The following is a 12711-nucleotide window of genomic DNA, read 5'->3' on the forward strand; positions in this document are numbered from 1 at the left end:
CCTAGGCGAAGCGATCAAGGGAGGGGCATGACTTCGCGTTAGGCTACTACTGACCGTCTGATGACATGTCCGAAGAAGGATCATGTGCTTCTGGACTGCGGTTGACCATGGGTAATTGAAACCACAGATAAGGAGGCACTACTGTATATCTTCAGGGAGAAAAGAGAACCACAGTTTCCAGCTGTTAAAAATTTTTTTAATGTTTGTTTTTGAGAGACAGAGCATGAGGGGGGGAGGGGCAGAGAGAGAGGGAGACACAGAACCCGAAGCAGGCTCCAGGCTCTGGGCTGTCAGCACAGAGCCTGATGCGGGGCGCAAACCCAGGAACCGTGAGATCATGACCTGGGCTGAAGCCGGCTGCTTAGCCGGCTGCTTAATCGACTCGTGCCCAGAGTTTTTTTAATAGAAAAGTTTCTAGGATTTATTTAATGTGTGGGGGGGGGTTGTTTGTTTTTTGAGAGAGACAGAGACAGAGACAAAGCACCAGTGGGGGAGGGGCAAAGAGAGAGAGAGAGAGACAGAATCCCGAGCAGGTTCCAGACTGAACTGTCCGCACAGAGCACAGCTCGAACCCAGAACACACAAACCGCGAGATCATGACCTGAGCCAAAGTCAGATGCGCAACTGACTGAGCCACCCAAATGCCTCTCAAGGATTTATTTAAAATGATGGTGCTTATGAGACAGCAACATATATTCTGACTCTGCCATTAGCTTTACAACTAAGGAAGCAGCTTCCTCCCTCCCAGGACCTCAGTTTCCCTATCTGCATGATAAGGGATTGGACACAATGATATTTCAAGTCCTTCCAGGTCGAACTGGTGATTACACCACCTAATTCACCTGGTTCGTTCTTTTCCCTTCATCCATCAGTTTTGGGGCCATTGTATAGTTTCAGCTCACCTCCACTAGAGGGTAGCCAGAGAAAGCAGATGAGACTCAAAACAGTTACTTGAATTCTTTGTATTTAGTCCTGGCCCCACCTCCCCCAGAAAAAGTTGGCAGAAAAAATTGAATGTTACATGGACAGAAACAAAATAGGGATTTCTGTTGGTCTCATTTATTTGAGCTGTCGGGCTCCAAATATATTACACAAAGAAATTACAACAGGGGTGTTTCACGTGATTTTCTGTTTGTTCAATTTAAGGAAACCAAGAATATACCTGAATCCTGGGGCGCCTGGCTGCGTCGGTCGGCGGAACATGTCTCTCTTGATGTTCGGGTTGTCAGTTTCAGCCCCATGTTGGGTTTAGAGATTACTTAAAAATAAAATCTTCAGAAAAATAATACACTTGATTAATAATGCTGTGTCCAGACAGTCTATGCCCAGCTATGAAATTCAAGCTTTACTGAATCGATCTTGCCCATTCTTTTTACTGGGATTTCCAACTGGGAATTTTGATCAGGAACGTTCACTGATTTCCATTTGCTTACCATATAAACGTTCTAGCTCTCTAGAAAACTTTCTAATCAACTTTGTTTCCCATTACCCCCCCATAAATTATCCTGAACCCCCGAGATGCACTTTTCCATAAAAATCTCACCAACACTGCCTTGGTGTTGGCGGCACAGACCCAGGCGTGGGGTCATAGAAAGAGCTGCAAACCAGAGTCAAAAGATTTTATTGCACAGAGCTCCTTGGAAAAATGGCTCATTTCAGCACTGAGCAGGGTAGGCTCAAGGCCAGTCTGGAACATACTGTTATGCCAGAAATTAAAGAACGGCTCAAAATCAATGATGGGGGCATGTCACAAGGACAGGAACCAGCTTGAGCGAGCCATTGGCCAAATCAGTGACAGCCTGTTTGGGATTTATTTTCCCTCTCTCCTTCTCTCTCTCTGTCCTTGCCCCACTTGTGTTCTCTAAATAAATAAATAAATAAATAAATAAATAAATAAATAAATAAAAAGACAATTTTAAAATATGGGTAGTTCACCATCTTTTTCCTGGACATTGGCAAGGAAACCCTTCTTTTCCCAAAGAAGACAGATTTCCCATGGAATAGTTCCATTCTCGGAGCCCAAGGAAAGGCTAAAAAAAACATTGGGGGGTTGGAAGGAGATGGAAACTCAAGACCAGATCAAGCAATATTGAAATCTCAGGCATGTTCTTAGTACATTGTCCTAGCTCCTCCTAAAGGAGGAAATAAACAGAAAGAATGAGGAAAAAAAGCATGTCAGCCAAACAGGTGGAAGAGGTAGCGTGTGATTTTCATGAGAATATGGTCAGCTTTTGCTAATGACTTAATCGCAGCCCCTAGCACAGTGCCTGGCATATAGTAGGTGGTCAATAAATATCCATACACGGTTGGACTCTCAGCTTTGGCTTCAGTAGCAGCCCCCAAATCTCAGATACGTATGACAAATCTTTCTTGCTTTATGGTTCCGCGGGCTGGCTGTGGGCCTCGGTGGCTCCGTTAACCTGGATTCTTAGGCCTGAGTTCAGGTCCGCTCCTTGATTCAGGACCCAAGCCAAAGTGGAGTAGCCACCAGAAGCATACTCATCTTTTCGTGGATGGCAGGAACACCAGAAAGACGCAAACATACAAGAACAACGAAAGCAAAATTACAAAAACACGACGCTTCTTAAAGCCTCTGCTCAGGACTGAGATGCTACCATTTTGGCCCACAAATATGGGCCAACGGAATCGCTGGTCAAAATAGGTCCAAGTCCAAAGTCAATGGGATGGGGAAATACAGTCCACTTATTCCCCTGGGTCAGATGTGCTGCCAAGTCACCCGGCAAAGGGTGCGCGTGTATCATTCTTTTGTACGGAGCTGGTAGAGAAGACAAAAGTAACCCCACAATCCGGGCACTCCATCCATACAGCAGAGAAGAGTTGGCATGTCTGTTTATGTTATTCTGATTATCATTATTGGTGGAGTCGTGACTTATTGAATTAGGGCCTATCCCTTGCACGGGGCAAGAGCTCCTTGAGGGTCGGGATGGTGTGGCTTTGGTTTATCATTGAATTTGCAGCATCTAGAACAGTGCCTAATATGTAGCACATGCTTTTTGTTTTTTCTTTTTAGAACAACTTAGCAAGGGTCGCCTGGGTGGCTCATTCTTGCGAACGTCTGACTCTTAATTTCGGCTCAGGTCACAGTCTTTCGGTTTGTGAGATCAAGCCCCACGTTGGGCTCTGTGCTGACAGTGCAGAGCCTACTTGGATTCTCTCACTCTCTCTTTCTCTCTGCCCTTCCCCACTCGTGCTCACTCTCTTCCTCAATAAATTATTAAAAAAAAGAAAAACTCAACAAAATAAAATTCTGCTTTATTGTTAGAAATAATAGATGCTTAATAAATATTGATGAAATAGTGGATGAATAAATAGATCTCTGTGTGTTCCAGCAAGGGTTTTTACATGACCCTCCACTCCTTCTAGAATCTCAGTGTTTCACAGTACAGCCAGAAATGCCCTCCAATCACTTCTGAGGACAGAAGTCACTTTTAAGGTTTGGAGGAAAATATTACAAAAGGACAAAGGTTTATTGAAGAGATTCTAGAAGGGGAACTTACATCCTGGAATTGAGGTCTGATTCTGCAATCCTAGATTTAGAATCATATTCTGCAATCCTTCTCCATGTATCTGGAAAGCCTTGATAAAAAAAAGTCCTCTCTGTGACACTTGATTTCTGCCATATATTGAGGTAAATGGAATAGAGATAGCATTGTTATTCAGCCTCACACAAAAGCCTTAGGACAAACCAGGAAGACAAAGAAGAAAAACTCTTCATACAAACTTTGAGGGGGAAAAAAAGAAAGCATTACTACCCATTTACTTAGTTGTGTTGACTAAATCATTTTTTTCCAGTTTTATTGAAAAAAAAATAAGAGCGCCTGGCTGGCTCAGTTTGTAGAGCATGAAACTCTTGAACTCAGGATCATGGGTTCGAGTCCCACATTGGGCATAAAGGTTGTTTTCAAAAATAAAAAGAAAGGGGTGCCTGGGTGGCTTAGTTGGTTAAGGGTCTGACTTCAGCTCAGGTCATGATCTTGCAGTTTGTGAGTTCGAGCCCCACATCATGCTCTGTGCTGACAGCTCAGAGCCTGGAGTCTGTTTTAGATTCTGTGTCTCCCTCTCTCTCTCTCTGCCCCTCCCCTACTCTCACTCTGTTTCTCTCAAAAATAAACATTTTACAAAAATTTAATACAATAAAAAGAAAGAAAGAAAAAATAATTGACATATATCACTGTGTAATTTTTTTAAAAAAATTTAATGTTTATTTTTGAGAGACAGAGAGACAGAGTGTGAGCAAGAGAGGGGCAGAGAGAGAAGGAGACATAGATCCCGGAGCACAGAGCTGTCAACACAGAGCCTGATGTGGGGCTCAAACTCTCAAACCATGAGATCATGACCTGAGTTGAAGTTGGCCACCTAACCGACTGAGCCACCCCGGAGCCCCTTAAGGCATAGAGTGAGACTCTGATGTACATGTGTTGTGAAATGATCACCACGATAGGTTCAGCTAACATCCATCTTCTCATATAAACACAATAAAAAGAGAAGAGGGGCCCTGGTTGGTTCAGTCAGTAAAGCATGTGACTCTTGATCTCTGGGTCATGAGTTCAAACCCCACACTGGGGGCAGAGTTACTTAAATAAATTAATACTTCTAAATAAATAAATAGCTTAAAGAAAAGAATGAGGAAAAAGAACAAGGAAAAAGATTCTCCTTGTGATGAGAACTCATAGAATTTATCCCCTTAACAACTTCCCTATATACCACATAGAAGCGTTAGCTACCGTCATCACAGTGCTCATTACATCCTCACACTTATAACCGGAAGTTTTTACATTTTGGTCACCTCCCTCCAATTCCCCCTTATCCGTGTCCTCAACCATAATTACAAATCTGATTCTCTCTCTCTCTTTTTACTTATTTTTCTAATTAAAAAAATCGTATGCCATTATTTTATTTTGAGGGAGAGACAGAGAGTGAGCTGGGGAGGGGCAGAGAGAGGGAGACAGAGAATCTGAAGCAGGTACTGCATGGAGAGCGGAGAACCCAATGTGGGGCTTGAACTCACAACCCTGAGATCAAGGATTGCATGCTCTACCAACTGAGCCAGCAAGCTGTCCCTGTGAGTTTGGGGGTTGGGCTGTTTTGCTTTGTTTCAGATTCCACATGGAAGTGAGATCATACAGTGTTAGTCTTTCTTTGTCTGACTTATTTCACGTAGCATCGTGTCTTCAAGATTTATCCATGTCACAAATGGTAGGATTTCCTCATTTTTAATGGCCAAATAATATTCCATTGTATCCATACCACACCTTCTTTACCCTCCCCCAAACCCATGTTTGTTGTTCAATAAGGTGGGTCTAATTCTCACGTTACCCCCCCCCACCCCCGGGACTCCCTATGTAGTCGGAGATGTTCTGTTAAGAACCATATGGGTCCGATACAGGGAGAAACGGAATGCCTGCCTGACAGAGACACAGAAGTACGCCCTTCTGTGCTTCCCACATTTTTCCACAGAAATATTCCAAAGTAGAGGGGTATGAATGCTGTAAGCACAAAATTTCACTGAAGTCTTGGATTTTACTTAAAAAAAAACCATGCAAATTTTGCTTTTGTCTACATAATACATCGAGGTGTGTTATAATATAAAAATACCATGTAGGGGCACGTGGGGGGCTCAGTCATTTAAGCATCCTACTCTTGATTTTGGCTCAGGTCATGATCTCGTGGTTGGTGAGTTCAAGTCCCACATCGGGCTCTGTGCTGACCGGAGCCGGCTTGGGATTCTCTTTCTGTCTCTCTGCTCCTCTCCAACGTGCTCATGTGCAAGCGCCTGTGTATGCACATTCTCTCTCTCTCAAAATAAATAAGTTTTTTTAAACTTAAAAAAATACCATTTATGGGCGCCTGGCTGGCTCAGTTGCTGGAACATGAGACCCTTGATCTCTGGGTTGTGAGTTTAAGCCCCATGCTGTGTGCAGAGATGACTTAAATATAAGATCTTAAAAAAAATTTTTTTAAGTTACTCATTATCTCATAAAAATGGACATTCCAGGGGCACTTGAGTGGCTCAGTCGGTTGGGTGTTCAACTTCGACTCAGGTCATGACCTCCCGGTTTGTGAGTTTGAGCCCCGTATCGGGCTCTGTGCTGACAGCTCAGAACCTGGAACCTGCTTCAGATTCTGTGTCTCCCTTTCTCTCTGCCCCTCCCTTGCTCATGCTCTGACTCTCTCTCTGTCTCAAAAATAAACAAATATTAAAAAAATTTTTTAAATGGAAGATGCGTTTTGTTGCTTCACACATGACCCCTTTTCCATGTAACCCCATTCTTCCATAGGCTCATTTATTTCTGTTTGAGAAACAGGCTTTTTTAATCATGATGAAACGGTTAACTGGATTCTAATATTTAGATCTGCCTGGCTGGGTTTTTTCCGCTTCATACAGGAGGGACCACCAAAAAAAGGATGCCAGAACGGAGCCAGCGGCTCCGACCCAACTGCAAAGCAAACAATGGGAGTCCATCCAAGTGAGATCCTACTCCAAGGGACTTGGGGTATTTGGCCAGGAGTTCTGTTGTGAATGTCTTTGAAAGAAGCAGTGAGCTACTCGGCAGTTCTGTTGTCATGGCCTGACTGGGGCTGTCACATCCGTGCCTATGTTTGCATAAGGCACAAGTGTCTGCCTGGTAACATATAGATTGTCCAGTAAGTCCAGAGAAGAGATTTCTTCTTATAACTACAAGAGTAATCTCTCTTTTTTTTTTTTTTTAAGATTTTGGTTTTAAGTCATCTCTACATCCAACATGGGGCTCAAACTCACAACCCCAAGATCAAGAGTCGCATGCTCCATTGAGTGACCCAGTCAGGTGCTCCTACAGGAGTAGTTCTTATTCCTTGTGTAACAATCCAAATGAAAAGCGGGATGCCCGGGTGGCTCAGTTGGCTAAGTGTCCGGCTTCGGCTCAGGTCATGATCTTACGGTTTGTGGGTTCGAGCCCTGTGTCGGGCTCTGTGCTGACAGCTCAGAGCCTGGAACCTGCTTCCGATTCTGTGTCTCCCTCTCTCTCTCCACCCCTCCCCCACTCACTCTCTGTCTCTGTCTCTCAAAAATAAATTAAAAAGAAGACATTAAAAAAATCAAATGAAAAGTATAAAAAAGCAGGAAGAAAATAAACTGATGACCCAAAGCAGCCCTGTTTTGGCATATTTTCTCCCAGCTTTTCCCCCTGCCTTTTGTTTGGTTATTTTGGTTGTTTTTACACAATAGAGGTCATACTACCTATGTAAATTGGTATCTTCATTTTGTCCCTTAATATTATAGCATTTTTTGTGTCCTGAAATATTCTCCTAATGATTCCATTTAATGATTTCGGGAACAGCGCCCTGATTTCTAGAATTAGATTTTAGAGGTTTAGATTGTTTCCAGTCTTTCAATTTTTCTTTTTTTTTAAATGTTTATTTTTGCAAGAGAGAGACAGAGCGCAAACGGGGGAGGGGCAGAGAGCGAGAGAAACACAGAACCTGAAGAGGCTCCAGGCTCCCAGCTGTCAGCACCAAGCTCCATGTGGGGCGCGAACTCATGAACTCTGAGATCATGACCTGAGCTGAAGTCAGACACTTAACTGACGAAGTGACCCAGGTGCCCCAAGATTTTATTCTTAAATAATCTCCACACCTAACGTGGGGCTCAAACCCACAACCCTGAGCTCAAGAGTCCCTCACGCCACCGAAGAGCCAGCCAGGCACCCCGATCATGCAGGATTCCTAAGCACGAGCCATAGAAGCTGACTCTGGAAGGTTAAGCAGGAAAGGAGTTTACTAAAGGAATATTGAGTTTTTCACGGAATTCTTGGCACGACTGGATAAGCAAGTGTAAACAGCCAGGAATGATGCGCAAAACCAGGTCACCAAACAAGCCTGATGAGAAAGATTTCACGGCCTCAGTAAATGGCACATTCTGGAGGTATACATATACCAGGGGGGCTTTGAACCTGACCATGAAAAACTCCACGGCCCTACACTGTCACCGGCACCAGGAAAAAGCAGAATCTCTCCTTTCATCATCTGTGTCAGCAAAAAGAGAAGCTCTATGAAGAGCCTGGTTTAATTACCACCCTCGCTGCCAAATCTAAGTCCCCCGAAAGCTGAAGTGAGGTCACCTGCTTGCAGGCTAGAGCGAGGGACTGAGAATCTGACACGGGGATTTTCCACAAATACAGAAATCAAGGCTGTCAGGTCAACTACGGGATCTCTGGTTAAGTTCAAGTTTCAGGTAAACGATGAATCCTATGTCATGTGCATGAATCCCAAACATTTACGGGACACACATACACTTAAAAATTATTTGTTGTTTATCTGAAATTCAAAGTTAACCTGCTAAACCTGTTAACATGAACAGAAATGCCGTTCAAAAGGTGCTGGGTGGCCACGAATGATCATTTCAAACATTCACCGCACTATCGCATCGCTTTACTTAAAATAAGCACCGAGGGGCACCTGGGTGGTTCGGTGGATTGAACGTCCGACCCTTGATTTCGGCTCAGGTCATGATCCCAGGGTCATCGGATTGAGCCCCGCGTTGAGCCCCAATTTGGGCTCTGCGCTGAGCTTGGAGCCTGTTCGAGACCTTCTCTCTCTCCCTCTGCCCCCTCCCCGCTCACACTCTCTGTCTCAAATAAAAAAAAATAATAATTAAAAATAAATAAATACAAAGAAGCACCAACCATAAACAGGAGTTTCTACCTCACCAACAGTTTCACTTCAAAAAAAATGTTTGCTACTTTGATAGGTAAGAAATGATATTTAATTATTGTTTTAATTTACCTTTCTTGGATTTTTAGTGGGGCCGAACAACTTTTCAATGCTTCATTATTTTTATCTCCCCCTTTGCAAACAGATCAAGCCTGTGCTCATCATTTCTCCGGTGGGGGTCTTTCTGTGTTCAGTATCAAAGACAGCATCAGCTCTTCCTACAATAAATATACTATTCTTGTGTCTGGTTTATTGTTACTCTTTCAATTCATGACCATTTTATTTACAGAGGATTTGCATGATCAATCTCTTGCTTCCCTGCCCCCGTACATAGAACAATTTTCCCCTTCTAGAGATCAGATAAATATTCACTCACATTGTCTTCTAGATTTTTATGGTTTTACTTATTTATTTTTACCCTTTAATGTGCATGAAGTGGGATGATGATAAATAGACGTTTTTTCTAAATTGTTAACCAGCGAGGACGCCTGGCTGGCTCAGTCGCTGAAGCATGTGATTCTTGATCTTAGTGTGGTGCGTTCAAGCCCCACCACGTTGAACCTAATTTTTACTTTTTAAAAAGAAGTATGTACGGGCGCCTGGGTGGCTCAGTCAGTTAAGCGTCCGGCTTCGGCTCAGGTCATGATCTCACGGTTCACAGGTTTGAGTCCCGTGTTGGGCTCTGGGCTGACAGCTCAGAGCCTGGAGCCTGCTTCAGATTCTGTGTCTCCCTCTCTCTATGACCCTCCCCTGCTCACGCTGTCTCTCTCTGTCTCTCAAAAATAAATTTAAGAAACATAAAAAAAAGAAAGTCACAGATGACTCAGGTTGCATATCTGGTGATGATGTCATTGACAGAAAAAGAGAAGCTAGGGAAGCTGGTTTTGTGGAAGATAAGGGGCTGTATTTCTGGCATGTTCAGCTTAAAGAACCAGCAGAACATCCAGCTAAGAAACACACATTAGGATGTGAAAAGCCAGAGGTTGGGACAGGAAACTGGCCTGCAAACCGGGAGTGGCAAAGCAGGACACTGGCCCTGAGCCCCACCCTTACGTGTCACCAGGACCAGGCCACATGAACCTTTTTTTCTTTTCCCTCCTTCCTTCCCTCCCTCCTTTCTTCCCTCTTTCCTTCCTTCCCTCTTTCTTCCTTTCCTCCTTCCTTCCCTCCTTCTTTCTCTTTCTTCCTTTCTTTCTTTCTCTTTCTTTCTTTCTTTCTTTCTTTCTTTCTTTCTTTCTTTCTTTCTTTCTTTCTTTCTTTCTTTCTTTCTTTCTTTCTTTCTTTCTTTCTTTCCTTCTTATAAGCCTTTCGTGGAGTAGAGATTCAAGAGGAAGGGCATGGAGAGCCACACTGAGCCAGGCAGGGAGCACGGGGGACAGGTGAGCACGTGCAGACAGGACAGCTGTGTGAGGCGGTGACGAGAGTCCAGGCGTCAGGCGGCTAAGGAGCGAGTGTCAAAGGAAGGGGAGGCAGTGGCAGCCGATGCATTCTAGAAAATAGGCAATGAATTTGTAGCAAAGTGGATGGACCTCGAGGGTGTGATGCTAAGCGAAATAAGTCAGGCGGAGAAGGACAGATACCATATGTTCGCACTCATAGGTCTAACAGGAGAACAGGAGAAACCTAATGGAGGACCAGGGGGAGGGGAAGAGGGAAAGAGAGTTGGGGAGAGAGAGGGACACAAAACCTGAGAGACTATTGAATGGTAAAAACGAACTGAGGGCTAAAGGGGGGGAAGGGGAAGGGGGGTGATGGTCATGGTGGGGGGCACTTGTGGGGAAGAGCACTGGGTGTTATATGGAAACAAACTTGGTCATAAACTATTTAAAAAATTAAAAAAGAAAGAAAATAGGCAACAAAATGGAGGGGAGATACTATATATTGTTTCCGGATAAGTACGTATGTAGCAAAAGTAGACAAACTTGCACAGGAGATATACACGCCAGCTTTAGGTATGTACATACATAATATTCACACATACGCATGTGTGTATGAAGATATGTATATTTGCATGTGTGTGCGCATGTGTCTTTTTGTTTCTGTAACAAAACACCACAGGCTCACACACAAAAGGAATTCTTTGCTCCCAGTTCCGGGGACTGCATGTCCGAGTTCAAGGTGCCAGCCAGCATGGTGGCGGAGGGCCTCTCCTGGAACGTGACTGCTCTTTGTATCTGCATGTGGAAGACGGGACTCTGGAGGTTTGTGGGGTCTCTTTTTCTTTTTAATTTTTTTTAATGTTTTTTATTTATTTTTGAGAGACAGAGAGAGCGCGAGCAGGGGAGGGTCAGAGAGGGAGACACAGAATCCGAAGCAGGCTCCAGGCTCTGAGCTGTCAGCACAGAGCTCGACGCGGGGCTCAAACCCACAAACCATGAGATCATGACCTGAGCTGAAGTTGGAGGCTCAACTGACTGAGCCACGCAGGTGCCCCTATGGGTTTTCTTTTATAAGAACTAATTCCGGGCCGCCTGGGTGGCTCAGTCAGTTAAGAATCTGACTCTTACTTTTGGCTCAGGTAGTGATCCCAGGACTGTGGAATCGAGCCCCGTGTCAGGCTTTGCACTGAGCATGGAGCCTGCTTAAGATTCTCCTCTCTCTCTCTTTCTCTCTCTCTGTCTCTCTCTCCCCCTCTGCCTCTCTTCCCCACTTGCACTCTCTCTCTAAAAATAAAATAAAATAAAATAAAATAAAAATAAAAATAAAAGAGGGGTGCCTGGGTAGCTCAGTTGTCGGTTGAGCAGCCGGCTTCAACTCAGGTCATGATCTCATGGTTCGTGAGTTCGAGCCCCGCTTTGGGCTCTGTGCTGACAGCTCAGAGCCTGGAGCCTGCTTCAGATTCTGTGTCTCCCTCTCTCTCTGACCCTCCCCCATTCATACTCTCTCTCTCTTTCTCTCTCAAAAATAAACATTTTAAAAAATAAAAAATAAGAATAAAATAAAATAAAATAAAATAAAATAATTGGGAAAAGGACACTAATCCCACTCATGAGGGTTCTGCTCCTACGACCTAACCAACTCCCCAAAGCCCCACTTTCTAATACCACCACACTGAACACGAGGAGTTCAAGATAGGAGTTTGGGGAGACACATTCATTCAGACTATAACAATACGTATACATAATGGAATGTATTTTAATCATTCACAGTAGTAACAGACTACCCAAACTCTGCCACAGTGAACAAATACCTACAAATATATGCACATATTTGATATATACATAAGTATAGGTGTGCATATTACATATCTGTAATTTTTTGTTAGTGCAAGTAGCATATGAGGAAAGAATTTAACAGTTAGATTGGGGGCACCTGGGTGGCTCAGTCAGTTAAGCCTCCGACTTCGGCTCAGGTCAGATCTCACCTTTGTGGGTTCAAGCCCCGCGTCAGGCTCTGTGCTGACAGCTAGCTCAGAACCTGGAGCCTGCTTCTGGCTCTGTGTCTCCTTCTCTCTCTGCCCCTCCCCCTCTCATGCTCTATCTCTCTCTGTATCAAAAATAAATAAAACATTTAAAAAAAACAGTTAGATTGATCCCAGCCCCGAAATGTCAAGTGAACTACCAGTTACAACTGCAGAAAAAGAAAATTTCAAGGGGCCCCTGGCTGACTTAATTGGAAGAGGACGCAATGCTTCACCTCAGGGTCATGGGTTCGAACCCTACACTTATTGTAGAGATTCCTTAAATAAATAAACCTTAAAAAAAGGAAAATATCACAAAACTTTTCACATGGAGTACTCTGAGGAAGACAAGGACTTAAAAATACACTGACTCTGGGGGGCCTGGGAGGCTCAGTGGGTTAAGCGTCCAACTTTGGCTCAGGGCAAGATATCACGGTCCGGGAGTTGGAGCCCCGCATCGGGCTCTGTGCTGACAGCTCAGAGCCTGGAACCTGCTTCAGTTTCTGTGTCTCCCCATCTCTCTGCCCTTCTTATGCTCATACTCTGTCTCTGTCTCTCAATAATAAATAAACATTAACATTTTTTAAAAATGTACAGAC

Source organism: Suricata suricatta, chromosome X (assembly GCF_006229205.1).
Source record: "Suricata suricatta isolate VVHF042 chromosome X, meerkat_22Aug2017_6uvM2_HiC, whole genome shotgun sequence".
Taxonomy (NCBI): domain Eukaryota; kingdom Metazoa; phylum Chordata; class Mammalia; order Carnivora; family Herpestidae; genus Suricata; species Suricata suricatta.